Below are 27,198 nucleotides of genomic sequence, written 5' to 3'. Positions count from 1 at the left end.
CACGCACACACACACACACACACGCGCACACACACACACGCACACACACGGGGGCCTCCGGCTCAGCCCAGCAGTCCAGCGGCCGGAGGGACGGTCATCAGCCGCAGCAGGACGGTTTGCGGGGCAGACGACGGGGAGGTTTTTTCAGCGCGTCACTGCGTCGGCGGCGAGGACCCGGTTCCTCCGTCCCCTCTGACTCATCCGAGCGGACCTCTATCCCGTGCTGCAAGACAAGGAAGGCAAGGAAAGGGAGGAGGATCAGTCAGTGGAACGGTTGGCTCGTTTTTCCCTCGCACTTAGCTCATGTCTGTCAGTGTGCTGCCATCCATTCATGTGATACAAATTGAGGTGGGGGGGGGGGTAAGTCTCAGATATTCCCAGCAGGTCAAGCGGAAGGAAGATTGGCGCGAGACATTGACGACGGCGTTGGATGGAATCTGTGTCAGCCGCACACGAACGTCCGGATCGTTTTTTTTTCCCGCCGTCGAGATAATTGACCGCCGAACACCAGGCTCATTTTGTTTGCGGAGTGAATTAAAAGGAGTGAACTGTTTTTGGAATAGTGAGAGAATATTTTCATGTTTTTTTTGAGTCGTTGAGAAGAGAAACTCGTGGGCCAATCACAGCGTGGGTAGGTAACGGCGTCGCGTGCGCTAGCGTCTCCCACAACAACAATGTGCCGACAAGCTCATTATCTGGGTCTTTCAGCACCAGGAGTTGATGGACAGTCGAGAGGCTGCTTTTTGTTTCCACTTCCGTCTGTCTGTGTCTCTCTGTTCCGACTTTGTAGCGGGTGATGCGTTCAAAAATCTCCTCATCTGTTTTTTTTTTCCCCCTGCAAACCATTTTAACCCTCTATCAGAGTGCACTCACAAAACTTTTTTTTTTTTTAATTAATTTTCACAGTTTTGGCCACAAATTCCCGTCGCAGGCGGAGTGAAGAGTCCTGATAATGAGAATTGTTTTACGCACTTCCAAACTTTAATTTTTTGCACATTGGCCGTGTAAAGTCCCCGAACAATTGAGCCCAAAAATCTAAAGTTATAAAACAGAGGTGGTTTGAGGTCTGGATAGATCAGTCACCTGCCAAAGCTTCCTCTACTGCTTTGTTTTTTTTTTCATATTGATCGTTGCTTGATGATAGACAGTGACAAAGAGCTGTATTTGCAGTGATGCAGATCACCGGGATATTACACAGCAACGTTTTGCGTCCCGGCTGATGTCATTCAGTTTTTTTGGTTTGATTTTCTTTTTGACCTTTTAGTCTAGAAATAACCAAGTTGCTATTTCAATTTGGCTTCCCTTGTTCGCCCTATCGAGAGATCGCTGTTTGGACATGAGGAGGGTCACCGGGGGACACGCGCCGCCACCAGTGACACCACTGTAAATGCTAATCGACGTTAGCGGGGTAAACCGCGGGGTCGGACGGCGGCGCCCTCCACACGATCCCTGATCAATTTTCAATTTCTGTGGCTTAGTTCGCCCCCCACCACCACCACCTCTGCCTACCGCAGTGATTGCTTTAATAACAATGGAGAAGAAAAGCCAGCGTTTAGAAGGGGGGGATATTGCATTCCGAAATGACTGCGTTAAATGATTTATAATGTATCCGCCTGTTGCGGGGCCACTAACAGTGAGTGCGGGAGGCTCCTGGAGGAGCTTTAATCGCACTGCAGCTCATCACTTTTCTCGCGCTCGTGAATTAGCGCAACGGCTGGCCAGGAAAAAGCTGCACACAGATCTATAATTACAATATGCACATTAGCGCGGCAGTATCTTAAAACACACATACACACGCGGAGGGGATGATTTGTGAGGCCCACCGTCGCCGAGCACGTGCACACTACGCCCGTCGCCAGACTGGTCGAACACCTGCTATGTGATAATACATGAAAAGTCAACCATAACCAATGTAGGGGTATGGGGGTGGTTGGTGGGGGGGCTAAAAGGCATACATGGCTCCGAGGGCTGGCGAAAGCCTTTGAAATGCTGGAAGACTCGCAAGCACACACACACACAGAGGCAGCCAATGACGTGAACAACATTGTTGAAGCAGGTTTTTTTTTCTCCCTCTTCTGCACTTGTTTTGTTGTTTTACTTGAAAGCGCATCAGAGCTGAATATAATGGAAAGTGCAAAAAAACAAATTAAGTGTAATTCAAGGGCATATTTGGTGTGATAATTTAAAAGGGAACAATACGAATTTTTACAGTATAATATTTTCCCAGCTCTTCGTGACTCAGCGTGGTGAAAATCTTAAAGTACAACGAGCAAACATTACAGAAACAAAAAAATAAACAAACTGGCACGAGTCGCCCAAGCAATGGACTGAATCCTCTGAAAGAAAAACACAAGAAATGCGAATCGGGTGGTTGGAGCAAATACAGTTGCGCTAGTTCAATCTGTGGACAGGCAACAACACCACTACGAAAAAAAAAAAGGGGCGAAGTGGAGGTTAAAATTTCGAACGCGAAGCAAGAAGTCATCCTGATAACAGACAGCTGGACGGAGGCGTGCAAGAAACGACATTTCCTTGGCCAATAGTTCTGAGTAGGCAGCATTGTTTATGTGGCAAAAGTGTTTCCAATCTTCCCACGACACAAAACGACATCTCGCCAGGTGATTCTCACCCTCCTCCCCGAAAAAAGGGAAGAAAAAGTTGCAGTTTTCATCAGGCCTTTCTGGAGCAACACACAGGCATGAAAGCAGCCACTGACTATTCAACCCAGTCTTTTGAAAGGTACAAAGTCTCCTTGTTAGAGCAGCTGTGCTATTTCAGCTCCTTGAAAAGAACATGCAGAATGTTTTTTTTTTCCTTTAGCAAAGGACCTCTATGAATAGGATCAGGAAACGCTGTTTTGTTTGCCCATCATCAGAGCAAAAGTTCTGGCAGTCAGAAAAATATCAAACAGATGATATCTGAAGCAAAAAAAAAAAAAAAAAAAAAAAGGGGGTGGAGATGTGCCTGAAAACCAGGCGGTTGAGTTTATCTGAGTCCCCTGAAAGGAGGAACTCATCTTTTACACCTTTGATTTTAAGATTAACAAAAAGATTTTTATATAAGTATAAAATGATATCATTAAAATGTGAAGAACAGGGGAAATGAAACCTAAACTTTCTGGCAGACATCCCTCAAACTTCGGACTCTAAAAACTCTGAAAATTCCATCCGCGAGGAAACTTTAAAAATACTTACGCATCAACTCAAATCTAACTGGGTCCCCTTTTTTGGTATAAATAACCCCATTTCTGGTCGGGGATGAAATGCGCCGGGTCAAACTTTCAAATCAGGGCAGTGCAAGGACACACGCACACGGGCGGCGTGATGGAGTGTGTGTGTTTAGAGGACACCGCTCAGAGGACTTCATCAGTCTCTCCTCCAGCAGCATCTCTGAGGTCCTCTCCGCTTTGATCTCGCTCTACCTGCTGAAGCACTGCCAAGGGAGATGCGGGGAGCCAGGGAGAGAGGGAGAGATTGCATGAGTTCTCCCTCATCATCCCAGAAATATTGATTGTCTCATCACGCGGCCTTGGAGCCCTTAATAAATACAACTGGGGTGACGGAGGAACAGGCAGAGGCAGAGGAGAGGAGAGGAGAGGAGAAGGGGGGAGGAAGGAGGAGAGGCTGGCGCTGCTGGGTGTCCACGGGATGTTTTTTTTTTTTTTCTGTTAACGTGGGCTGATTCTTCATCGAGCAGCACAACATTCAACAGCCGTTTCTCCAGCAGTTCCGCTGGTTAAAGGCCCAGTGAGCAAGATAAAGGGCCGTCTCATGGCAAGGAAGCATATTGCGGGCAACGTTAATGTTAATCTCCGTTTTTTGTTTTTTTTTGGAAGGGGAGCTTGACCTCACATCTTCCCATTACCAGCTGGGAAGGTCAGATAGAATCTCTATAGATCCAAGTCAAAACATGGAGCAATATGGCTGCTAAGGCTTTTACATAAATCAAAATTCTTATGAACAGTGCTACTGGGATTGCTCCATAAAAGTAATGCAACTGATTACTCCTTAATAAATTAATCTAATTACTAATTACTAATTACTTTATTAATTACTTTAGTTGTAAAAAAAAAAAAAGATAAAGTAACAGCTGCTCAGAGATTTGGAATGAACTTTATTAAGGTGCAAATTTTGCAATTCCAAATATTGCCTCTGTCCTCTTAACATGAATGAATGTTTGCTCTCTACACAAACTGCACACACATTTCACAGAATAAACTCATGTACAGCACTGGTGCCTTTTGCACAGCCCATATAGTTAAAATAATTAGAAGATTTGGGAAAAGTAACAAAATCGTTACTTGATGAAGTAATTATGATAGGATTACCAGTTTTGCCCCAGTAATCTATTTACATTACTCGGTTACTCTGTTACTGTAGTGGACTACTTAGTAATAGATTACTCGCCAACACTGCTTATGAAGGAAAAGACAGTTAATACTATTCTGCCACGACAGAGCAATAGATGACTTTAAAAGCTACTTGTTTGGCACTTTGAACCATCGTTAAGTCATCCCAAGCATTTCCCCATATGTTGCCACTAATGAAAGACAAAAAAAAAATGTCAGGTTAAATTTTAGTGTGAGCCCACTGGCGGGCACACTCGCGATGGAAGAGCCTTTGTCCTCCTCCAGCAAAGAGATCCCCGAACTGCAATGAAACTGAGCCGAATGCACTCCTACGCCCCGCCGCCATCTCTCAGCGAGCGGCTGAATGGAGTCTGATGAAAAAAAAAAAGAGGAACCAATAAGAGATCTGAGTAGATGGAGCTTCTGACTGTCCCCCCGCTACTCTGTTATCGCTGCAGCTGGACGGCGACAAAGACAAATTCAAAAAGCTCCATTAGTCTTCCAGAACATTTGCGGTGACTTCAAATGGAAGGGAGGCATCGTGACCCGAGAAGGTGTTATCACAGCTTTGCAAATGGCTCAGACGGAGCTTGCGCGTTAACATTATGGAGCCCGCGACAGCTGAGGCTGAGCAGAAGCGAAGACTTACACACTTACTCCCAGGTGGTGGTTTACCTCGGCTGAACAACGGGAGGGGAAAAAAAAGAAGCATTATTTACCGTCTCCACTCGCACATTTTTTGCTCCAGACAGACAAACCAAACCCCCGCTGGCGCAGACTGGTGGTCCATTCTGAGACAAACCCTCATCTTGACAATGGATTTCTCGCCGTCTCACTGCCTGTCAATAATGTGTGAAATATACCTGTAAACTCTCTGCTTACACGTGTTCACGGCAAATAAGTCAAATGCGGAATTTCAACGCCGCAAAAATAAATCAATATTGAAGATGCACACGCGCACCCACACACGGTAGGTCTCCACCCTCAGACAAGCTTATGGTTCTCCGCAAACAAGGGATGTGTCAAATTAAATCATGGAGACCGGCGTGTTTCTGAAAAAAAAAAACATTGGTAAAATAAAATCCCACCTGGACTTCATAAGGCTCCAGCTGGGGGAAGGATGCCTCTGTGACAGCCCCAGATGAGGGCCACCTTTATTCCCTTTTTTTGTTTTTTTTTGTCCTTGTTTCTTCAGACACAAAGCCTTTGGAGTCATTATTACTTAGGAGATTTGGAATTAAATGAGGCAAAGAGAAGCAACGCTAACCGCCAGTGATGGGAAAATCGATTTCGATCCGCTTTTATATGAGTCACTCAACTCAGACAGCCAGGTTTTTGATTTCGTTGTGTGAGTGTGCGAGAGTCCGCACGCTTCACCCATTCCCAGTACCCACTGAACCACAGCGCTGAAACCACTGATTTGGAATGGGAAGAATTATCCATTAAAGTGTTAATTTAAAGTGAGAGATCGACTGAATGATTTGTTTGTTCGCAGCTCAGCCTCGGAGCGGGGAGCGAAAGTGGGAGTCGAGTTGAAACAAGAAGCCAGAGCTGTTGTTCTTCCCGCAGGGTTAATCCAGCAATTAGCTTGATATATTTATACAAATACAGTTAGAATAGCACTCGCACAATAGTGACTCACTGCCTGTTCTTTTCCGCTAGCGAGCGGCAGCAGGGACGAGTCAGTGAACAAGCTACTGAAGGGGAGGAATCGCAACCAACAAGTCGGTCAAATGACTCTTCAAGACCCTTCAGGACTGGCGCATCACCGCTAACCACCAACTGAGCGACGCTAACGTGCTCCTAAAGACAGTGAAGGGATAAATGGTAAAGGGCAGAAGCGGCGCTGCGGCCGCATTGTGGGCCTCTGCGGCCTCAGACCTTTTTTTTTGTACTCCTCGCCGCGGCTAGAAGCATCATTACTGGCACCGAAGGCCGCGGAGGCACAGGTGGCTGAGCCTGGCAGGTCAAATAAAGACAGATTCCAGGTGAGTGGGCATCGAAATGAATTCTGAAGCCGCACTGCAAATAAATAATGGCCATTCTCTTAACTGCTGATGGTGCTTGAAACAACTATTTGTTGTAGGTGCTCAAGCAATAGATAGGGACAGATGTGAGGCTGAAAGTCTCAGGAGCTGCAATCCCAGGCAACTGAGCTGTTCTTAAAGGTACAGCTCTTTTTTTTTCCTCCCCCACTCCCCTCCGCCGCTTGTGCACATCAGATATACATTAGGCTGGCATGCGGCACTTGAAACGACACTTGCAGGTACTAGTATATTAATCACAGCTAAATTACTCAATTAGACGGAGACAGACTCAGGGGGGTTAAAAAAGGGATAAATAAAGAAATCTCCCCAACAATTCATCATTTTAACTCCTATTGATCCACTGCGGAGTCTCAGCAGACACCTCTTACTGGAAGAAAGTCAAAGCAGCTAATCACTCAAGTAGCCCACAGGGACCTGTTGAGGAACCACCAGCTACAAGGCTGGGTCCATCTCTAATCTAGCCCCTATGTAAACACATTAAGGGTTTTACAGGTTAGCCGCGCTCCCTAGATGCCGCGCGGCAGGTTTGACTGCAAAGTGCTGCTAAGGAGTGTGGGGGGAGCAGAGGAGGGCAGGTTCCGTTTTCAGATAGTGACGCTAAACACTGTTAGCATAGAGACTTTATCTTACGGGCCCAGCCACTCAGATAACTCTGTTACTGAAATGAATAATTATTTAATAAATCCAAACATAATGAGGTTGGAACATTTTTCTATCCTTCAGACCCTAGTGTGTGTTTTGCACTGCGATACTTGCAGAGCTAATTATTACGTTTCCATCTGTTTTTGGCCGTGTACTTTTCCCTTAATTAGCAAAATGTTAGCACCAGGCTAAGGCGCTGAAAACACCAACGTGCCGGCGCGCTAACGATGCCTCCCGCGTCAACGCCGTCGTTGTTAGCACGTGCCAATGCCATATCGTGAGCGAGCGAGCGCGCTGGCGTTTAGCTGAATCAGACCCGCGCTGCGCGGCGTAGACCCCTGCGTCTAAAGATAGCTTCGTAAAACGCGCGCTCACAAGCCGTTGCCATCATCCGTCTCTGCGTGCGAGCAGGCAAACACATCTGAGCGCATGTGAGAAATGATTGAATTCCTGGAGAAGATACACCGGGGCATACCGCGGAGAATTCGGCAGATATTTCTAGCAGCTCGTCTCATCTCTGCCGCGCGGACTGCGCGTACAGCAAATGGAGCGGCACTAACATCAATTTCTGGCTTATGCGGGGGGAAAAGGAGGATGGATTTCCAGACCTCTAGGACGCGTCCCTAATAAAATTTCCGGTGCTTGGAATCTGCAGGGCGCCGGCGAAAAGCATAGCAAAGTTTATGACAATCACTTAAAACGTGAGCCGCCGCGTTCGGGCGCCCGCTGCGCTCTTCGGCCCTAAATGCTGCAACGCTGCCCGCTTGGTTATCAGCAGTGTTCCGTGCAGGGAGGGAAAAGCAAACCCGATTGATAACGAGCGTTTATCGGAGGAGATTAATGATGGTATCACTGGGAATAAATGGGTTATTTCCTGTTTAAAGTCCGATGCCTCGAGAATCGTGCGGCGGGGAGCTGGTCAGAGCGGATCAGAGGGGAAAATACGGACAGGTAGAGGCAGAGGGGAGGAGCTCTGAGACAGTTGAATTAGTGGGTTTGCTCAGAGTTAATTGAGGTCTGACTGGTAATTACAAATGGGACTTGATCTCTCGCATGGTCCCCCGGTTCATTGACACTGCATTATGAAATCTGGGATCAGGCGACGTGGCCGCCGCTGTGCTCCTTCACCCTGGGTTGAAGGGGCCATCTGCAAACCAATATGCAAGAGCAAAATTGCACTGGTGATAAATAACACGTCCGCCCTGAGAAGATTTCAAGCTATTAAATTCATTTTCACAGACTAGTAAGGTGGAGAACAGCAGCCCTACTAATACTGACTGACACAGCATGCCAGGAACAGGACTAACACAAGAGCATAATGAAAAAAAGAAAAAATAATAAGGGCAACATTATCTATACTAACACATTTTCGCCGGAAAACAAAAAGTGACAAAATAATATAAAAGTGCATATAGTACATTGCGTTACACTAAAGATATTGATCACAAAAAAACAAGCACAATAATTGATTTGCAAATGGTATTTACATTTTTTTCAAAAGATAATGAAAATAAACAGGGTTAACTCCATATTGTTTATCTGATTCGCCTTCGGTTTTCTCCATCTAGTTGTTGACATGTAAATTTTAAAATTAATGCATGTTTGCCCGTGCTACCCTCGGGCCGCTGTTTTTTTTATTATATTTTTCTCTCTATTTTCATATTACGACTCGGTTACATCACCCAATTATCACAAAAGTGTATTACCCAACGGAATGTGAGGCAAATGAATGTTAGACCTCTGCCATCAAGGTAATTGGAATCACTTCTGACCCCACTTAAGTTCACCACTCCAGGCTAATTTCTTCGAGCGTGGCATGAAGTGAAGTGGCAAGCCTCCCAGTTAATGGAACTTCTAATTGTGGTTTTGCTCAATGACAATCACTCTGTGTGTCTCACTCGTCGTCCTTCCGGTCTGTGCGTTTATGACGGCTTCCGAGGTTTCGTTGTTGTCAAAGCGGCAAACAACAGGACGCCGCCGCTCTTGGAGAGTGATTTAGCCGACCACGGCCTGCAGTGCGCGCAATAAACACGGGCTCGTGGGTTAAATTGAGATGCCGTAATATCTACGGTTAAGTTGAAATTTCTTGCCAGGCCAGGAAAATTCATTCTTGCGGCTCTATACGCCTGCTGCCACCCAGCAACCCCCCCATTATAGCGGCGGAAACACAAACAGAAGTATCCTCATGCACCATAAAAGCCGGTCCTTTGAAGAGCCGATCGTCCCGAGGACAACACTTAGCTATGCACCATTTCATAAAGCAGTTCGAGCCCTGCACTGAGTGCATGTAATTCGCCACTTTCATCCGCTGCATTTTGAATTGCGCTTCCTGCAGAATGAGATTAAAAATTCAGATCAACTTGTCCAGAGGAATGTGACACACATTATTGTATTTTTTTTTTTTCTTTTTCTTTTTCTTTTTCAAAATGAAAGCTGCTGGGGCTGCGGCAGGCTGTGGAAACGTATAGTACCTTTTGCTCATCTTGTAGATGTGCAAATGCAATACGCACTGTGTGTATGCAAGTAGACAAATGAAGGTCTGCATGCATAATAAACTAAATAACACAGTTAATTCAAGGTAAGTAGGCTGCGATGCCCTGCAAAAAAAAACAAAAACAGACGGGTCAGCTGTATCGCAGCGCCTGTGAAAGGCTTCCATGGCGTCTTACATAAATTGTAGCGAGCGCAGACATGACCCAGATGCTGCTTGTGAAATTAATGAGCTAATAATGCATTAGGGTACCTGAGCGTTTGCGGCAGCTACGGTGTGACTTGATGTGCAAACGTAAAATAATTAATTAGCGATGATATAAAAGCGTCTCCGCGCGGCTTTTCTAGAACTCCGCCGTGTTGCATCAGCTTGTAAAGCCTGCGTGGCTCATCTTTAAAAGCCTTCCGGAGGCTCCCAAATTGTGATTGATGATCAATTAAGACAAGATGAATTTTCTGGAGAAAAAAAAGAAGGGGGGTAAAAAAACAAACAAACAAACACAACAACGCCCAAGACATTAACTCTGATGTTTCTTCCCAAAGCCTCCGACTGCCTGGCATCCTCGCACAGCACTCGCCAAGCCAAGAGCGCAGTGGTGGAGTAATGCCATTGACATGCAAATGACTGGTAGTTCCAGAGAAGTGAGAGGTGCCAAAGAGTGTTACTGTGTGACAAGAACAATTTCTGGAGACGCGGGTGAGAGCCAGGACGCACACAAGCGCACTTGACATCGCCAAACCCACAGCATGTTGCTTTCCCCCCCCCCTTCTTTTATTGGCACAAATATACATTTGACACACACGCACGCGCAAAAGAAATAAGTCCAAAATTCATGAGCGTCATGGTGCGAGAGCCCCACTTGCAAGAAGGTTACAGCACCCTGATGAAATTTATAAAGAACAAAAAAACATGCTTCTTTTGTCCGCAGCACCACCGGCCTCCTGCAGATTTATGACAGCGTAATTAAGTTTTGGAGGCGAAGCAACAGCCGCTGTTCCTTTAGTGAAAGGTCAACAGTAAACAGCAACGTGAGCCACTCTTGATTACCACGTATATCACAACATCAAAAAAGATGCTGCCGCACTAATGAGGGGGTGACCTTCATCTTCGGCATAAAGCGAAGACCGAGGGGTGGTGGAGGGACTGGGGACACACACACACACACACACACACACACACACACACATACACACACAAACACACAGTTCCACATGACCTCTATGCATCGTTATAAAAAGGTGTAGGGGTGATTAATAAAGGGCCAGCTCATGTGAAGCCCGGTTCTTTCTCGCTTTTCAGGTCATTTTCAGCTCATGGCTTCACAGCATCAAAGCAAGTCTGTAAAATGAATTTTCTCTTAAAACAAGCTAATATCAAAACATTCAAAAGAAAAAAATAAACAAATTTGCAACAAAATGGTCAACAGTGACAATCAAGGTGAGGAGCGAGTTTGTAAAATGATAATTAGACTGGAAGCTATCAAGCATTTTCAAGCTTTTCAATAACCATTTTGAATTGTGTTGTATATTACCATATACTTATCAACCTACACTGGAAAAATATTATTTGGGCTCATTTCCAATTGGATGTAAAATAAGTCCAATTGCTGGCTGGATAATGTCGGGCCACTAAAACAAATAGGGTCACATTATTTTGGATATTTGCAAGGACATTGGCAGAAAACTCATTTTCCAGGCTGCCTTCGATGAGGCTACATTATCATCTGGAAGCTTTATGAGTCGTGCAGTCTTTCACATCTCGGAGAACGGCTCGCCTGAACGCGGCTCTGCAGTGGCGGCGGGTTTTGAATAAAAAAAGAAAAAACTCCAGAATTCGTCGCCTGCCGGCTCAAATTCATCCTAGTAACAAGCATTACACGTATAAAACACGACAATTGGAAATGTAAATGTGGCGCGAGGCATCACATCCTAATTCATTACAATGCGGCGACTCGCGGAGTGGCAGCCAGGTGGATTTAGGAGGAGATGTGGAGGGATTAGCGAGCTGCTATCAATCACCGCGGCTGAATTGTCATCCGCCCGCCGCCATCAGAGCCGCTGACTGACTTTCTCATTGATCCCGCTTGGGGCTAAAGAGACGGAGCCAGAGGCTAATTTAGCTTTTCCCTGCTGACAATCTTGGGGGACAAAAAATATATATATTTTTCTTTTCTTTTTTGCACATTTAAGCATAGCAACAGTCAGAGTTACCTCCAACATGACGACAACAAACATGTGATATCATGCATTACTGACTGTATAACTGTCTGACCTCTAACTTCTTTTACTACGTCACTTTTCCCTTTACTATCTCACAAGGGGCACCAACAACCCTCCCAAGTTTGTCACAACACCCCGTGCCAGGTGTTCACACCACCCTCCGGAATCTCGCCAAGGCCCCCTTGTGTTTCCGTCCTCTGTCACGCACGCAACATGTCAAAGCGAGACATAAAACATCAGTTTTAACAGGAAGCGGACGCCAATAATTGTTGCCTGAGCCTGTGGGCAGAAAGGCTGTCGGAGAAAGAACTGCACAAAGCTAAAAAAAAAAAGATCTGACGACGGGGTAAATATGGGACCTTTTCAGTCAGACGAGCGAGGCTCGACAAAATAAAAGCCCAGAGTGTCATAAAGAGACAGAAAATGGCTGTAGTAAATCCTGCCAGCCACCCCTCCCATTTCCCCCCACCCCTGGTGGTCGGCTGTGCCTCCTTCACTCCGGCTGCCGCAGATATCAGCAGGACGCGGCCACGAGCTCCGAGGGACAATTAAAATGACAGTGCCCTTTGTAGACAGCAAGGGCAGCAGTCGCTGTCCCCACTGAGGGAGGACCGAGCGTTACTTTTCGGTTCCAGGGTGGCAGTGGGAGGGGTGATTGGCTGTGGGTGCAGTGGGTAGGTGGTGGTGGTGGTGGGCGAGGGTAGCAGTCAGAGCCCGCGCCTCAATATCACACATGAAAGAGGGAACACTGTCTCCTGACAATAGTCCTCTGGGCTCGACCCCCGGCAGACACGTCCGGCCTCCATTCACCCTTTTCTAATCCCGTCTGAAAGCATATCTTGAATGTCAGGCTTCTTTGGGAAATTGGCTCATGTTCTCAGCCATTGATTAAAGTACCGTATCCCGGCTCTATCGGGCCACCCTGAACTCTAAAGCTCCTGCCAGATCTATTAGGTAATGCGTCCCACGTCGCCGCCGTCGGTGCTGCCGCAAACCCACCTTGAGCCCGTCGGGGAAACGACAAGGAGGCGTAGCGTTAGCTATGGAGCCGCACGGCAGATCAAACGTGGCCGAGTGGCATTAAGCTCTCGGAACGTTTTTTTTTTTGGCAACAAATGCAGCGTCCTTACTTCACACAAACGTTATTCTGTAAAAAATTGGCTTAGATTTATCGCTGGGGAGCCGAAACAGTGCGTTCGGGGATCTACTTAGCACACATTTTACAATCCCCAGTTCCCCTTTCAGCCGCTGTAGGAAGCTACCACAAAATAAATAAATAAATAAAAAAATAAAAAAATCGGTGTCCCCCGACATTGAGCGAACAATGTGGTTATAATTCATGCGCTCTAATGCCATAATGTACCCCCCCACCACCGTTCCCACCACCACCCCAGCCACTGCGCAGGGAGGGGAGTGGAGGGAGGAGGAGAGGTTAGCCCCGATGTTGGCGCTGACGCCTGAGTCCAAGACGTTGCACTTAAAGTGTCTCCTGCAGGACATTATTCAAGCGCCGCACCGGCACTGCAAAGTCCGCGAGACGAGACCGGGCCACTATATTACAGAGACACCGGGGCTTAGCGAGGGCCACTCAAGGTCGTACAGTGAGGCGCCACACACATACAGACACACACTCGTTGAAAATCCATATAAATGAACATATATATACTGTGTATCATACACATGTATTTGTATATATATATATATATATATATATATGTATATATATATATATATATATATATATATATATATATATATATACATATATATATATATATATACATATACATATATATTGTATCATACACATGTATATATGTATGTATGTATATATATGTGTGTGGGTCTGTGTGTGTGTGTGTGTATATATGTATATTGTGTACAGTATGGACGATGTGGATAAGCAGGAATTAAAGACACAGCGGTCGTCGAATAAATCATGTACTTTGGGCCAAGTGGAAGACGTTAATGTTTTGCGCACGTAGAAGTAGAAGTAGGCCACGTCCAAACACCGCAGGCCGACTCGGCCGCCGGGTTGTCTACACTTCCTGAAAGACGGCAGACGACGCGCACGGTGTGCGTGCGCCTTCCCTTCCTGTGTGAAGCGCAGAGCAATTAGAACGAACGTCTCAGACACTCAGCCTCGCATCCGAATCCGTTGCATTCAGAGCCGACGTGCTGCGTTTCCCCAATTAATCCCCCCTCGCTCAAACACAGCCCCACTCCTTCCGCTGCTCCAGAAGAAAAAAGAGAAAATATCTGTATGATTTTGTCAGCGATACCCACAACAATCGCCATTTTCCACCTTTCATTAGCTAGCTAGCTACGGGCTAAAAACAACAACAAGAAAAAAAAACCAAAACAAATCTCTCTCTTTCTCAAACATCTGCCTGTTAACCAGCTCGAGTGAAAAGTCATATTGGATCAGACCCTCCCGCATCAAATGTTACTTGAAGGCGCATCATTTATTCATTTCAGCTGCTGACATCCAAAGCAACCACGCGCTAAATGGCGGCACTTTGAAAAACTAATCCTCTTCTGTGCCCAAACGGCGGCGACACGGGTGCAACCAGTAGCGGGGTGCGGAGGGAAAAAGAATATTATGTTCCTTTTACTCAGCACGAGCACAGATGAGACCAAAAAAAATAAAAAAAATAAGCCAACCATGTTGTTGTTCTGTTGAGAGTCCTTGGAGCTTCGGTGACAAGCAAACACAACAATGGAGATGCCCCAGTGCCTGCTATAAAGCAAAAAAAAATCACATGCGACTTCAAGGCCCTTCCCGGCATTTTTCTATAGACGTTTAAGAGCAACGCGACCAGGAGCCACGCTGGCGCGTCACCTTTTTAACAATATTTACCACCGCAGGACACAAAAAAAAGCGCACTTTGCATAAATAGCGCCCCTGTGTAGGTAGCGTCTCTGTTTTTTTGTGCTCGTGTGCGTGGGTGATTTGTTTTGTCCTGTTTTATGAGCTGGCAGTGACAAAACAAAAAAGGGTGAGATAAATCAACACAGCTTTTTTCACTCAGCGGGAATAATAAAAAAAAAGAAAAAAACAACCAGCGCGCGTGAGCATAAAAGCCGCAAAACTTCAATACTCCGAGTTTTCAAGGATGACTATCATTTGAGGAGGCGGCGGGAGAGGGGTGTGTGGGGGGTGGGGGGGGGGCACGTATCTCGTGTTTTGTTGTGGAGCTCAACGGTATGGATGATGTAAATAATTTACAGAAGCCCTACACATCACCCCAAACAGGGCGAGATGTTGCCCTGACGTCTGCGAGACGCTGTGCAGACGCGCAGACGTCGTGGTTCGTCGTGCGTTTCGCTCCGCGAGTCAGCCGCCTCTGCGCAGGATTGAGTGCTTTAGATGTTACGATAAGAGGTGGCCTGTTTTATTTGCTTTCAAAGCAGGCAGGCAGGCAGGCGGGCTGATCTTGATGAACTGGAGGCTGGGTTTGGTCTCCCGAGGGTTAGAGATGCTCATCACACACTTGGATTTTTATTTATTTTTTTATTTTAAACAGCCGCTGCATTCTCTCTGCAACGTGGCTCGACCGCCCGACTGCCCGCCGGGCGACTTCAGACAGAAGAGCAAAAAATATCAATTGGACACAATTTGTACCCGTTTTCGGCATGATTACAGTGCATTTTTGTCACGCGTTGTCATTTGACGCTGGCTGCTGCAGCCATTGTGGGACGCGACTCGTGTTTTTGGGAAGTTAGCCTGCTCACGCTCAGAATTCCTCGGTGGGATTCTCTTCCAATCATTATCTGAGGCAGTCGCTGCCAGAAGATTAGGTAGCTGCGGATGCCCGGGGCTGTAAATCTGGGCCAGGGGTTGTGTGGGATGCTCAGATAAATGGGAAGGGCTTTGTTTTACTGCAGCATTGCACGTCTTAACTTTGGGCGTCTAGCAGGGATTTGGGAAATTTGCGACTGTCCTTGGGCCTCGCTCGCTCTTTGCAGCGGCAGCAGCTGCAGCAGCAGCTCTGAGTGGGGTTTGTGTCAGCCGTGGCAACCCAAGATTAAAAAAACAAAAAAACAAAATCTATAAGAACCATTCAACAGTGTATCCATGATGCACTGTTCTGGTCCCCTCTTCAAAATGTTAAGCATCATGTTGTTTTTGCACGTGTGCGGGTCTCTGGATCCCAGAGGATGCTGAGAATCTTTATGCAACCCAGTTGCACCTTCTGATCAAAAGCAAAGGGTAAACATTTTTCAAAGGAGTGCGTCCGACCCCCCCCCCCTACCTCCCTCTCCGCCTTCTCTGCCTCTCAGGTCTTCAGCTCTGGAAGTCTTCTAATGGATCTAACTAAAGAAAGACCTTTGCATGTGAAGCAGCTGTCTGTCATTGGTGCGCAGCAAAGCGTCAACGTGAAGGGAAAGTGGGCCACCGAGACACACAGCGCAATTATCCCCGAGGATATATGTCACTTTTCAGAGCGTCTTTTGTGATAAGGTTTTCTTCACTCGCACTTTATAATGTCTTCTCCCAGGAAGCACAGTGGGAGACAAGAGGTAAAAGAAATGACTTATTGGGTCAGCTTGAGGCTCCTCCCCCCCGACGCGCTGATCGTGGCTCTGCAGGATAAATCCCATGCGTATATCACATGGTTTAACCTCGGGTAGTCTTTGGATACTGCATAACTCTCTGTGTGAACACACTGCTTTCATTCTCAAGCAACTTGACATGGGGAATTGATTGGTGTTGCACATTTCTCGGAATTTTAACAGGAGAAATTCACAAAATCTGTGGCTGGAACGTGAGTAACGTAAATATAGCTGGGGGAAACAAACTGTAGCATAATCTTGGCTAAAACTATGAGATTTAATGCAAGTACACTTAGCTATCCATGTTATTCCTCAATCACAAGGAGATTTAAGACCACGCCCACTAAATGCGCCGTGACTTCTTCTTTAATCACATGCACAGAGGATTAGCTAAAAACCTGGAGGCCATATTTAAGAGTCCAATAGAATTGAAGCCACGCATTCAATCATTTCAAACATTTGACTGATAAATAATAAGCGAAAAAATGTTCATACGAATGAGCTATAACTAATGAGCTGGTAGCTTTGATGCTAAAGTCAGTGTATTACTTTTGTTTTTTGTAAAAAACAAAAACATAACAAAATAATGGGAAATATTTTTTTTTTTTACTTGTAAATACATTATTTTGAATGATCGGGCTTGTGAATGAAACAGGGATTGTTGAGTTTGTCAACCATAACCCTAAATTTCCAGTTTCCAATTTGGAATATTTCATACATTTCCTACGTTTCCTGAAGCTTAAACTGTCGGGGAAAATTCTCACCCTTTTTGCAGTCCTCAAAATGCAGTAAAGCAGTATTCCGACAAACAAATTAAGGGATAACTCAACTGTTCTCATGCCTTTGTAGGCTGAAAATCAATCAGACTTCTTGGATTTAGTTTAAGATTTGACGGTTCGGTCAACAAGTTCAGATGTTCAGAATCTATACAGAATACTACTCTTTCAAAGCACATGCAAATTACCCCATTCAACATTTCACTATTATATAACCTGGCACTGGACTGTCACAAAGCCTCACCTATTAACGCTCATTTTCACTGTTTACCTTTGAATTTTCCGTCCTTGGGTTTCGCGACGGTGCCGGCGCACAATGCATGTGCAGCAGATCTACATCCAAAGTGGATGTGATTAAAGAGAATAGGAGATGAGAATTCAAGTAAATTCATGGGTGTCAGAACGCGCTGAATCATTTAGTAATTTTCAACATGGCAGGGAGATCTGCCTCCATCAAACATCTTCACATGAAAGCGGGAGTGCGGAACAACTCTGGGATACAGATCAGTAGCATTTGTATTCTGCTTGTTGTTACTGCAAAAAAAAAAAAAAGAGAGAGAGAGAAGAAGAAGTAGCCACGGTTGTCCACATCATAAATAACAACAAAAAAAGGGTGGATTCTTCTGTTTGACTGGCTCCTCCAAACCCAGAGCTCACTTGTCAGGCTTATCCCGGCTTACCTTTCTCCAACCGAACCATTTTCCTCTTGTTCCGTTCCGATCGCGCCCCTTCCCGCTGCCCTTGCTCTTATCCTCCCTGATCCTCTCTCCATTTCTGCTACTCCCGCAGAACCATCTCCTTCCAACGCTATCATTTCACTCTCTCTCGCCTGCTTTCGGAACTCAACTGCCCACCACTATTATGTCATCCGACACCTGTACTTGAGCCAAATTGTAATTCACAGCCAAAGGACCCGCGTGGACAGAAAGTCCAAAAGGGAAAAAAATCCAGACTTTCCACTGCTGGCTGCTGGGCTACTGTAGCCTGTGGAAACGCACTATGAGAATAAGGCAGCTGCAAAATGCACATCCCACATAAAAAAAAAAACAGGGTCTGTGAATAATATGTGATTATGGATTTTTTTTTTTTAAGAGCACAATTTGGGCGTTTGTCGAAAAAAAATAAAAATACCCCCCAAATCTGTGCTACTTAAAGGATCAGAACGTTGCCTGGAGGATCCCTCCGGCCGTATGCTGTCACCCACATGACCAAAACTTTTTCCTTTTTTTTTTTTTTTCAAAATCAAAAACCGACAAGAAAAGCCACAGAAAAAAAACAAAAAAAAAACAGCTTTCCATCCTTTCATCCTTCAACCGTGTTGACACAAACTCGCAGCCCACATCCACCATCCAGAGCTGCCATCTTGGGAGAGGGAGCCGTGGAGCTATTACTGTAATGACCCAGATTTCCAGGTGAATCTGGACCTGTATCAATGGATGGCTAACGAGCCCGCTACAAGCCAGTCAAAGGGAAAATAGCGGGTCAATCGTTTGACGCGTGCCGTCAAAGGGAATTTTCAAACAATCAATACGCTTAACGTCCAATTATTTGAGCCGCGGGAGCCGCGGAGAGGAGCATCCTCGCCTTTTAAAACGCAATCAATTTCAGGGGGAGGAAAAACTCCCCCACCGCCACCACCAGCCACCACCCCACCCCACCCGTCCCACAACTCGATTCACTCGCTCATTTCCTTTCTTGGTAATTTCGTCAGATTAATATCAAGCCAATTTCCTGGAGCCTGTTTTTACATGTGGCATGACGACAGTATCGTTGGAGGGGGAGCCGAGTAATTATTGCAGAGGACGGCTTCTTTCTGGGAGGAACGCGGGCACAGATGGGCCCTCTCCCGAGTTAGGCGGAAGGAGTTTCGTCCCCGCGCTCAAAGGCTGCCCAGGTAGCTGCGCCAAGCTGGCGTGAGATTAAAATAGACGGCGGTCAGGAGCAGGTCAGCACCAGAAGAAAAAAACCCCACAGGAGCAAAAAAAAAAGGTAGCTGGTTTACGCTGTCGTTGAAGTGCGTTCAGAAAGCTTTCACACTCTCGAACAGCGTCGATGAAAAAAAAAAAAAAAGGAATATTATGACTTTGGTCGCTATGTTCGCTTCATACCTTTCGAGAGGTGAAGTTTGCTGAGGAGGGAACGCGACAGAGTGAGGCGGACATTCATCAAAGGGCTGACAGACAGGCAGCCACTCACTCTCACTGAGACAACAAAACACTTTTTCCTCACATGCGGGCGCCCACAGCCTGCAGTGCTCAGGTGCTCTTCATCAGTCTAACACAAGGCAGCGCAGCGAGCACATCCACATCCTAGCTGGTATTTTAGGAGACCCGCACGATTCAATCACTCCTTGTCCAGCTATTAAAACTCAAGTTTTGCCCTACAATCAAACATAAAAAATGATTGTCTTGGGCCAAAAGATAACGGCTGAAATTAAGAGATTTACTATTTCTCCATTATAGTTATGCCTTGGCTATAAAAAAAAAAACAAAAAAATAAGTGCAACAGCAGAAACGGGAGCATTAAATAAACAAAGGCAGGAAAAAAGAAGGCGAGAGATTCGGTTCTTACTTCCAGGAGCAGAATGAAAAGCTACACGGCTCACACGGGGACGGAGCAAGAGCCCGGTGGCAGTAAGATGAAAATGATTGAGCCCTCAAAGTCCTTTACATTTATGGGGCACATAATATTTTATTTGGCCTCCAGGATTCTCAGAAGCCAGAACAGTGAGATAAACCAGAATCACTGCCTCAAGGTTGCACAGCCTCCACACAGCAGCCGGAGCCGCCGCCACTGCCTCTGCTGTCCATGCAAGCTTATAGAGACGCTGGTGGTTCGACCTACATGGGTTGTTCCCAGCGGCGGCTGCCCATCCTGGTGTTTTAAAGAGCAGGTTGGCTGATGTCTGTCGTATAATCTGAACACCACTTGTGTTTTGCATCTTCTAAAAAAGAAATGTTTTAAAGTCAACGAATGAGAAACAAACTTGCTGAAACTCAACAAGCCTTTAATCACAAAGTCTTTATTATTCTCAATAAAACTGTCTACAAGCAATCTAAACTGTCAAAACAACATGAATTACATACTAGTGGCAGCAGTTCGATCACCTGAGGCATTGACATTCTTACTGGACAAAAACAAAACCTGTGAACTTGCAGACGTTGGCCTACAGATTGTCAAACTGCCAAAGATCGGCCTGCTGATTAGCAATCAACCTATTTATTTGTATTTAATGAAAGCTTACTCACATGGTCGACAGTTAATCTAATATATAGAGCACTTCGGTGAAACGGTGCTACAAAAAAAACCATGTTGAGTTTTTTGTTCCATCAAACATTCTTCATAAAAATAAATGTTCCCGAAACCAACAAACCTGGGAGCCAGATCACAACGTCTAATCACTCAGACGGACATCTCCCATCAAACTGCTTTTATGAATTTCCATTGTGTCATTCTGAGCCAACAACAGTCTCTACACACGGTCGCCATTTTAAAGTAGCCATGATTCATCCCACTGGTTCAAGGGAACTAACGCAGCTGTTTCACACTGGAGAGAGAGAGAGAGAGGGAGAGACCCAACACATTATACATCCAGATTTTCTGTTGGCTGTCTAACTCATTTGGTTTCCGTCCAACATTACGTGTCAGTGCACTTAAAATTCACAAAGCCGGAGGAGAGTCTCTTGGCTGGAAACAACACAGAGTGAAACCGAGAGGTGGTTTGATGGGAACTGTGCCACTTCTTTAGCATGACCATGAAATTCTCATCAGAACGCAGTGGATGCCTCACTTGAAAAAAAAAACACATGCTCATGAACCAGGAGGAAGGCCTTAACAAAATAAAAGCCTCAGAGATTGGTGGCAGATAAGGAAATAGTGCTAGACCAGCTAGAGTGATAGAAAGATAAAAGAAAGGAAGGAAGGAAGGAAGAAGAGGGATGACAACGATTTTGAACTCAGTGTCAGCTCTCGGCTCTGAGATAAAGAGAAGAATGACTGGAGAGAAAAAGGAACTGTGCGTCTCCCCAGAGTGCAGGGGTCTGTGACTTCATGATGGCCAACCAGTGGCAGTGTGTGTGTGTTTGTGTGTGGGTTGAAAGAGCGAGAGAGAGAGAGAGAGAGAGAGAGAGAGAGAGAAAGAGAGAGAGAGAGAGTTGGGGGAGGAAGGCTCTCAATTAATCTCTTGCATTACTGCAGTCATTTTCACTCTCTCCATCACCGGCAGCATGTGCTCGGTGAGATTTAAAATATTTAAATCTGTAATCTGTCAGCATTATGAGGTTAGCGCGCGCGCGCACACACACACACTGAAACGCACGCACACACACACTGGCAGGCCCGGTGTCCAATCCGTCACCGCGCTATTCCCCCTTTTCACACGCCACTCGCCACATACATCACGGCAACCCCGACGCGGCCTTTTGTAGTCCTGCCTTGTACAGACTTTGTGGCTGGTGTCTGTAATTTCTCAAGAGCCAAACAAGCGTGCTGCCGGACCCCGGGAGAAAAATTAAGGCTAATGCGCACAGCTGAGGGAAAGGGGGGGACGGCGAAGAAAGAAAAACACACACAGGCACGCACACAAGTTGTGGCATGAGGAAACCTCTAATTGTTTCCCTTGTGTAATGGACCCAGTGACTCGGGATGATCGTTCTTGTTCTCCTACTACGGCTAAACCGGCATTCATTATTGATTCACTTGGAACGCACGCTAGCGCGACACGGTCCCCTGGGCGCCGCGGCCGGGTTCGCGGTTACATCACGTGGCGGCGGCGGCGGCGGCAGCGGGATAGCGACGCAAAACAGTGCCGCATTGTCCGAAGCCCACTAATAAGCCAAGAATAAATGAACGTAATGGGATTAGAGCTCCAACGACTGTGACCCATACAGCGCGTGAATATTAGGTTGATGGAAGACACTCCAACGTCGCCCATTTAGCCGGCTCCATTTCATGTCTTCATGCGACAGGCTTTTACTAAGCTCCTTAAGAGCCTGCCCCCGGGGGACCGGGAGGGGTTGTGGGGGTTATGGGAGGGGGCTGCTGGAGGTACTGGCTCAAGCCTTATCTTCACTCATTTAGCCGGCGAATTAGCAGGTCCAGCCTCCTGCCGGACCCACACGACGTTAAGGAAGTGAGGGGAGAAAGGGGCTCTGGCGAGCGCTGGCTCCGACATGGAGCCACCGTACTGGTGGGTGGGGTTGGGGACATGGTGGGGGGCGGGGATGTTAGAGGGGAGATACAGGCTGCCACATCAACTATTGCCGGACTGGAAATGTTCATCCGCCGGATTAAAAAAAAAAAAAAACTAAAAAAAAAAAACTGTTGATTTGCTGTCACTTGTGGCGGGACGTTCTTAAGGTGGATTAAGCAATTTGAATCAGGCGGATTAAGGTGAACTTTCCGCCAGAAAAACAAACAGCGGCCCTGTCACGGCGCGGGGTTAAGGAAGAATGACTGCTTCTTTGTTGGTTTTAACGCCGCCGCCTTAAACATCTCCTTCGACGCAAACAATTTGAATATCAAACGGGACAGTTTTTGTATGTTTTTTATTTCTTCTTTTTTTCCAAAGCGGGGATGCGCACCGCCGTAATCGGATCTCGTCCACTAATTGGACAGGGGGCCGACTGACACATGGCGCGGCGTTGCTCGATGGGGAAACAAATCATCATTTGTAATTGCAGCCCGCCGAGCGAGGCGACACCTGCCGAGAGATCAAATCAGTGCCACGCAAACAGACTTTTTGCAACTTGATCCTTTTCCCCAACGACGCAGCTGGAGATCGCGACCCTCCACCCAGTTGTCCAAACAAAAAACCCACTAATCTCACCTTTTTCCAAAGTAAAAAGCGGGGAGGCCTTTTAAATGACTCGTCCACACTGCTGCACAGGCAGGTGGAACCCCTGGCTTGAACTCCACCACCACCGCCGTCCACGTATGACTGAGTGCAAATTGTCTCGTTATTAAATAAATAATAAACAGACAACTTCTGGCAGACGCTGAGCGGAGACATACTGTGTGACATCTGCTTTGTAGTTAGCATGGCGATGTCCAAAAGAATCTTGTTTACTAAGCAGACGTTGGTCTTTGGCAGGGAAACCTGGTAGTCAGGGGAGATGTTTTTTGGGCCACGAACGATGTAAAAATGTCTGCTGAATATGCTATGCGCACGGAGTCTTGAGGCGTATTCTCTCCGCCTCAGGCCAAAACCATTTTGTTCGGCAAACAAAGACGCTTTCATCTTTTCGCAGATTTACTAAATCTGTCTTATTCATTATTAAAACAAGCAATAAAAGTCAACGGCGTGGATGGCTGCTGCCACTGCAGTATTTGAGGGGGACAAACAATCCAGGCGATTGTTTTGTTTATTTATTTATTTTTTTGGACAGTCCGACACAGAAGGTGAAAGTTAATGACTGCGCAAGCGAATCCTCCCGAGAGAATGCGAGGAGACGAGTTCACCCCCCCGCCCCCCTCCCCACCCCCCTTCATTTGTCACTGTACTCGGCCGCGACGCTCCACTTGCTTTTGGCTGCCCAGTTGTGCCACGGCAGCGTCGGGCGGGCGCACACGGCACACCTCAGGGGCCCTTTGAATCATTTACATTTTAAGTGGGAGCAACGTAAAGACTGAATTGTCCCACCAAATGAATCTTTTACCCTTCTGCACCAAACCAACGGAACAAAGTCTTTCGGGCCGTTGTTTGGCGAAACAGTCCGTCAGCATCGTTCATAAATTATCAGCAAAAAAAAAAAAACACATCTGCATCCAAAGTCCTCCCACCTCCCCCACCATCTTATTTTTTTTTTTTCCATGCGCGACAAATCAAGTGCTGCGGCGGTGACAGTTGTTTCCTTGGGTGCGGGACAGCCGCTGATGGGACATATTTTTCAGAAGGTCAGAGGTATCCATTTGGGAAATTATTCCACCCGCCGCTTCCCGCCGCTCCGAGACAACACGTCGAAAAACAAGATGAGGAATATTAGAAAACACAAACAACCTTCCGCAGCAAAATTAAAAAAAGAAAAAAAAATACTTTGCACGCAGGGCAACGCAACCTTCCGCACGCACTCGGCCCGGCGCGCTCCTTCTCCCCTCGACGTGAGAGCAAATAAGCCAGAGCGCTGAAAGCCCAAGAACAAGAGGCCTCCTGGGCCGGAGACCAACGAGTGGCTCATCCATGTTAAGTCGGGCCAAGGCGGACTCGGGTGGATTCACTTTAGGTCTGAGAGAAGCCTCGCTGACCTTTGCAGGCGGCCGGGGAGTCTCGCGGAGCCTCCTCTGAGCAGCCCGCAGACTTCGCCGGGGTAAACAACAGACTCACTTCCTGCCGCGCTTCGGAAAAAGAATTCTGAGTGTGCTCGGCTGTGATCACATGCTGATCACTCCTCAATAGCCCCGGCTATTCCCGGCTTAATAAGTGTGGCAATGAACAAAATGAGGCAGTCTCTCCTGGTGTTTGGCTTTTTTCTTTTTTTCTTTTTTTCTTGCGGCAGCTGGGAGGCAAAAGCTCTCAGAGAGAAAGCTTGGAAAAAAAAAAAATGAGTGAAGACTGGTTATTAAACCAGCAGGGAATATGAAAAATAGGACTTTGCCGGACTGTTGTATAAAAACTTGGAGCGCTGAAGACATAACCCACACAGCGGGAGCAGCAGCAGCAGCAGCAGCGGAATGCATAATAGTTGGACGTGCACTAAAGGCACACGTTCCAAATAAATGAACACACTTTTTTCCCCCGTGCAAAGAGTAACAAGCAAATTATAAGGGGCGGGTTTCGCGATTCTGTGTGTTTGCTGGCTAATGCATGTGTGTTATCGCCAGCCATTAAGGGCCCCTCTCATCAATGCGGTGCCAAATATACGAGGTGGGGATCAATTCCTAAATGCTTCCTGCTTCAGGGACATTGCTTATTCAGCCAATCACCGTGACAACTCCTGCTTGACATTTTCACCCCCCTGGCCACCCGCCCCCACCCCCGCTCTCTCTTTTCAGAATCCGGCTCTCTCGGCTAATTATTCGTCCTACCGCAGCCGCCGCCGCCGACTACAATCAGGCTATTTATTCTTCCGCCCCGACCGACCATGTGTACGGGAATCTCACAAAAAAAACACAAGACGCGAGACGCCCCGCAGGACCGTCGTTCGCTGGTTTAAATTTAACACAGCCTCGCTGTCTGTCGAGGCTGCCTGTGCCTGTGCCAGGCGTCGTAGCAGTGGCAGGGCCGGAAGGTGAGAAAGTGAGGTTGTGTGTCCCGCACATGCACACATGCACACACAAACACACACAACGGAAACAGAAAAAAAAAAAAAAAACAACTGGTCGTGGAAAAGGATGTGTGCCATTAAAGGGCTCCTTCATAGGCCTCGGCATCAGAGTGGAGGAGCCGTGATGGGACATCATGAAATATCGCTTCCAATATTCATAAAGGGATCGTCTAATGGTCTAATATAAATGCCGCCGTCGTCACCCTCAATAACAAATCCATCATTACATGCAAAAAGCCCTCCCTCCCATTAGTTCCGTGTCCTGCCACTGTTCGCTGGTCAGAATGTGGCAGAGAAACTGTCAAAGGAGGAAGAGGAGGAGGAGGAGGAGGAGGAGGAGGGTGGACAAGGCGGAAGTGGCTTGGCGTGTGGCACGTTCTCCTGCCCCTCACCTCCAGCAGATGAACGGAGGGCAAACAGAAGGGCTGTAAACTAGAGCCGCCCCCCCCCCCCCCCCCCACCCCCGCTGGCACTGTGGAATCTTTGACCGGGCTATTTGGTCGACTAATTCCGCGGAACTTTTGCGCGTGTCTGCGAGGGGGGGGGGGTTACTATTTCATTAGCCGTGGGGTTATATGTATGTGTGTTTGTGTGAGCGCGCGTGTGTTGTGAGTGAGTGTTTGCGAGAGAAGAGAGAGTGAGAGAGAGAGAGAGTGAGAGAGAGAGAGAGAGAGAGAGAGAGAGAGAGAGAGATTGCTCCATCACGAAGACAGGATGTCTTTATGCCCGAGTAACAAGTGCCTGGAACGATTACAACCGACCTGTCGGGGTTGTTTTTTTCTCCGCACCCCCCCCCCACCCCCCTTCCCTCCATCCCTCTCCTCCCTCCCTCCCTCTCCTTTCCCCGCGTGCAGCGTGGATGTGCTCTCACGCGCGACGCGTGCGGGACTGAGCGCACACACGCAAACACTGTTAATCCAGTATCTCAAACGGGGGCGTGGGGCGCGGTGGGCTGGTGGGTGTTCCGCTGAAGTAGTAGTAATAATAACAATAACAATAATAATAATAATAATAATAATAATAATAATAATAATAATAATAATAATAATGCATTAAAAATCAAAACACAGAGAGACGCGTTGTGGAAGTGGAAATGCGCGCACCGCAGACACTGCGCCATCAAAACAAGCGGGGCTCGCTTCGTGCGCGCAAAAAAAAAAAAAAAAAAAAAAAAAAAAGATACAAGTAGCAAGGTGTCCCCTCGTTACCCCCACAGCCCCCCCACCCCCAACAGCCCAATCATTTACGCAGGCTACAGCCGCCCCTGTATGTGTTCATTAAGCCTGATGGAAGAACTCACCTTCTTTGCCGAGACGTAAATCCCCCCATGTCTTGGTTTTTTTTCCTCCTCTCCTGTTCTTAATTTCTCTCTGGGAAATTTCTGTGGGCTCTTCACTTGCGTCGGCCGCCTGTGCACGTAATCCAAATATCCGAGTGGCGAGCTTGTGTTTTTCTCTTCTTCTTCCTCTTATTTTCTCCTCCTCTATGTTCTTTCAGTGGCTTTGGCGACCTCCGTGGGAAGCCGGCGCGGCTCTCCGCATCCTCGTCAGTGCGCTGTCATCCTAAACTCGCCTTAGTCCGCCTCTGCCGCCTCTGTTGCCGCTGTCTGTCCTCCCGGTGCGTCCCCGCTGCCTCCCTCTGCCTCCACTATCCGGCTCAGCGCCGAGCCGAGGCGAGCTTGGCAGGGAGCGCGCAGCGCGGCCCCGGCTCTGCGTGCGAGAGCGCCGATTGGAGACGGAGAAAGAGAGTTACTAGGTAACCAAGGGAGCACGCATTGTAACATGAAAGTGTATGCGCGTGTGCGTGTGAGTGTTTGCGTGTGTCCGCGCGCGCGCGCGCGCGGCCGGGAGGTTACC

At 47.1% G+C, this 27,198-nt stretch overlaps 1 long non-coding RNA gene across 1 annotated transcript; it reads right to left on the bottom strand.

Moving 5' to 3' along the window:
- Positions 1-97: 97 nt before the first annotated feature.
- On the bottom strand, positions 98-27,198 carry LOC142879714 (uncharacterized). The gene is made up of 2 exons (XR_012925340.1): positions 26,643-27,198; positions 98-223 (listed from the first exon to the last, which is right to left on the bottom strand). It is a non-coding gene; the product is annotated as an uncharacterized LOC142879714 (long non-coding RNA).

Source organism: Nelusetta ayraudi, unplaced genomic scaffold, assembly GCF_046127955.1.
Source record: "Nelusetta ayraudi isolate G7.1 ecotype Tasmania unplaced genomic scaffold, CSIRO-AGI_Nayr_v1 ptg000143l, whole genome shotgun sequence".
Lineage (NCBI taxonomy): Eukaryota > Metazoa > Chordata > Actinopteri > Tetraodontiformes > Monacanthidae > Nelusetta > Nelusetta ayraudi.
Note: the sequence above shows the minus strand (reverse complement) of the source record. Positions and strands in the feature narration are given on the sequence as shown.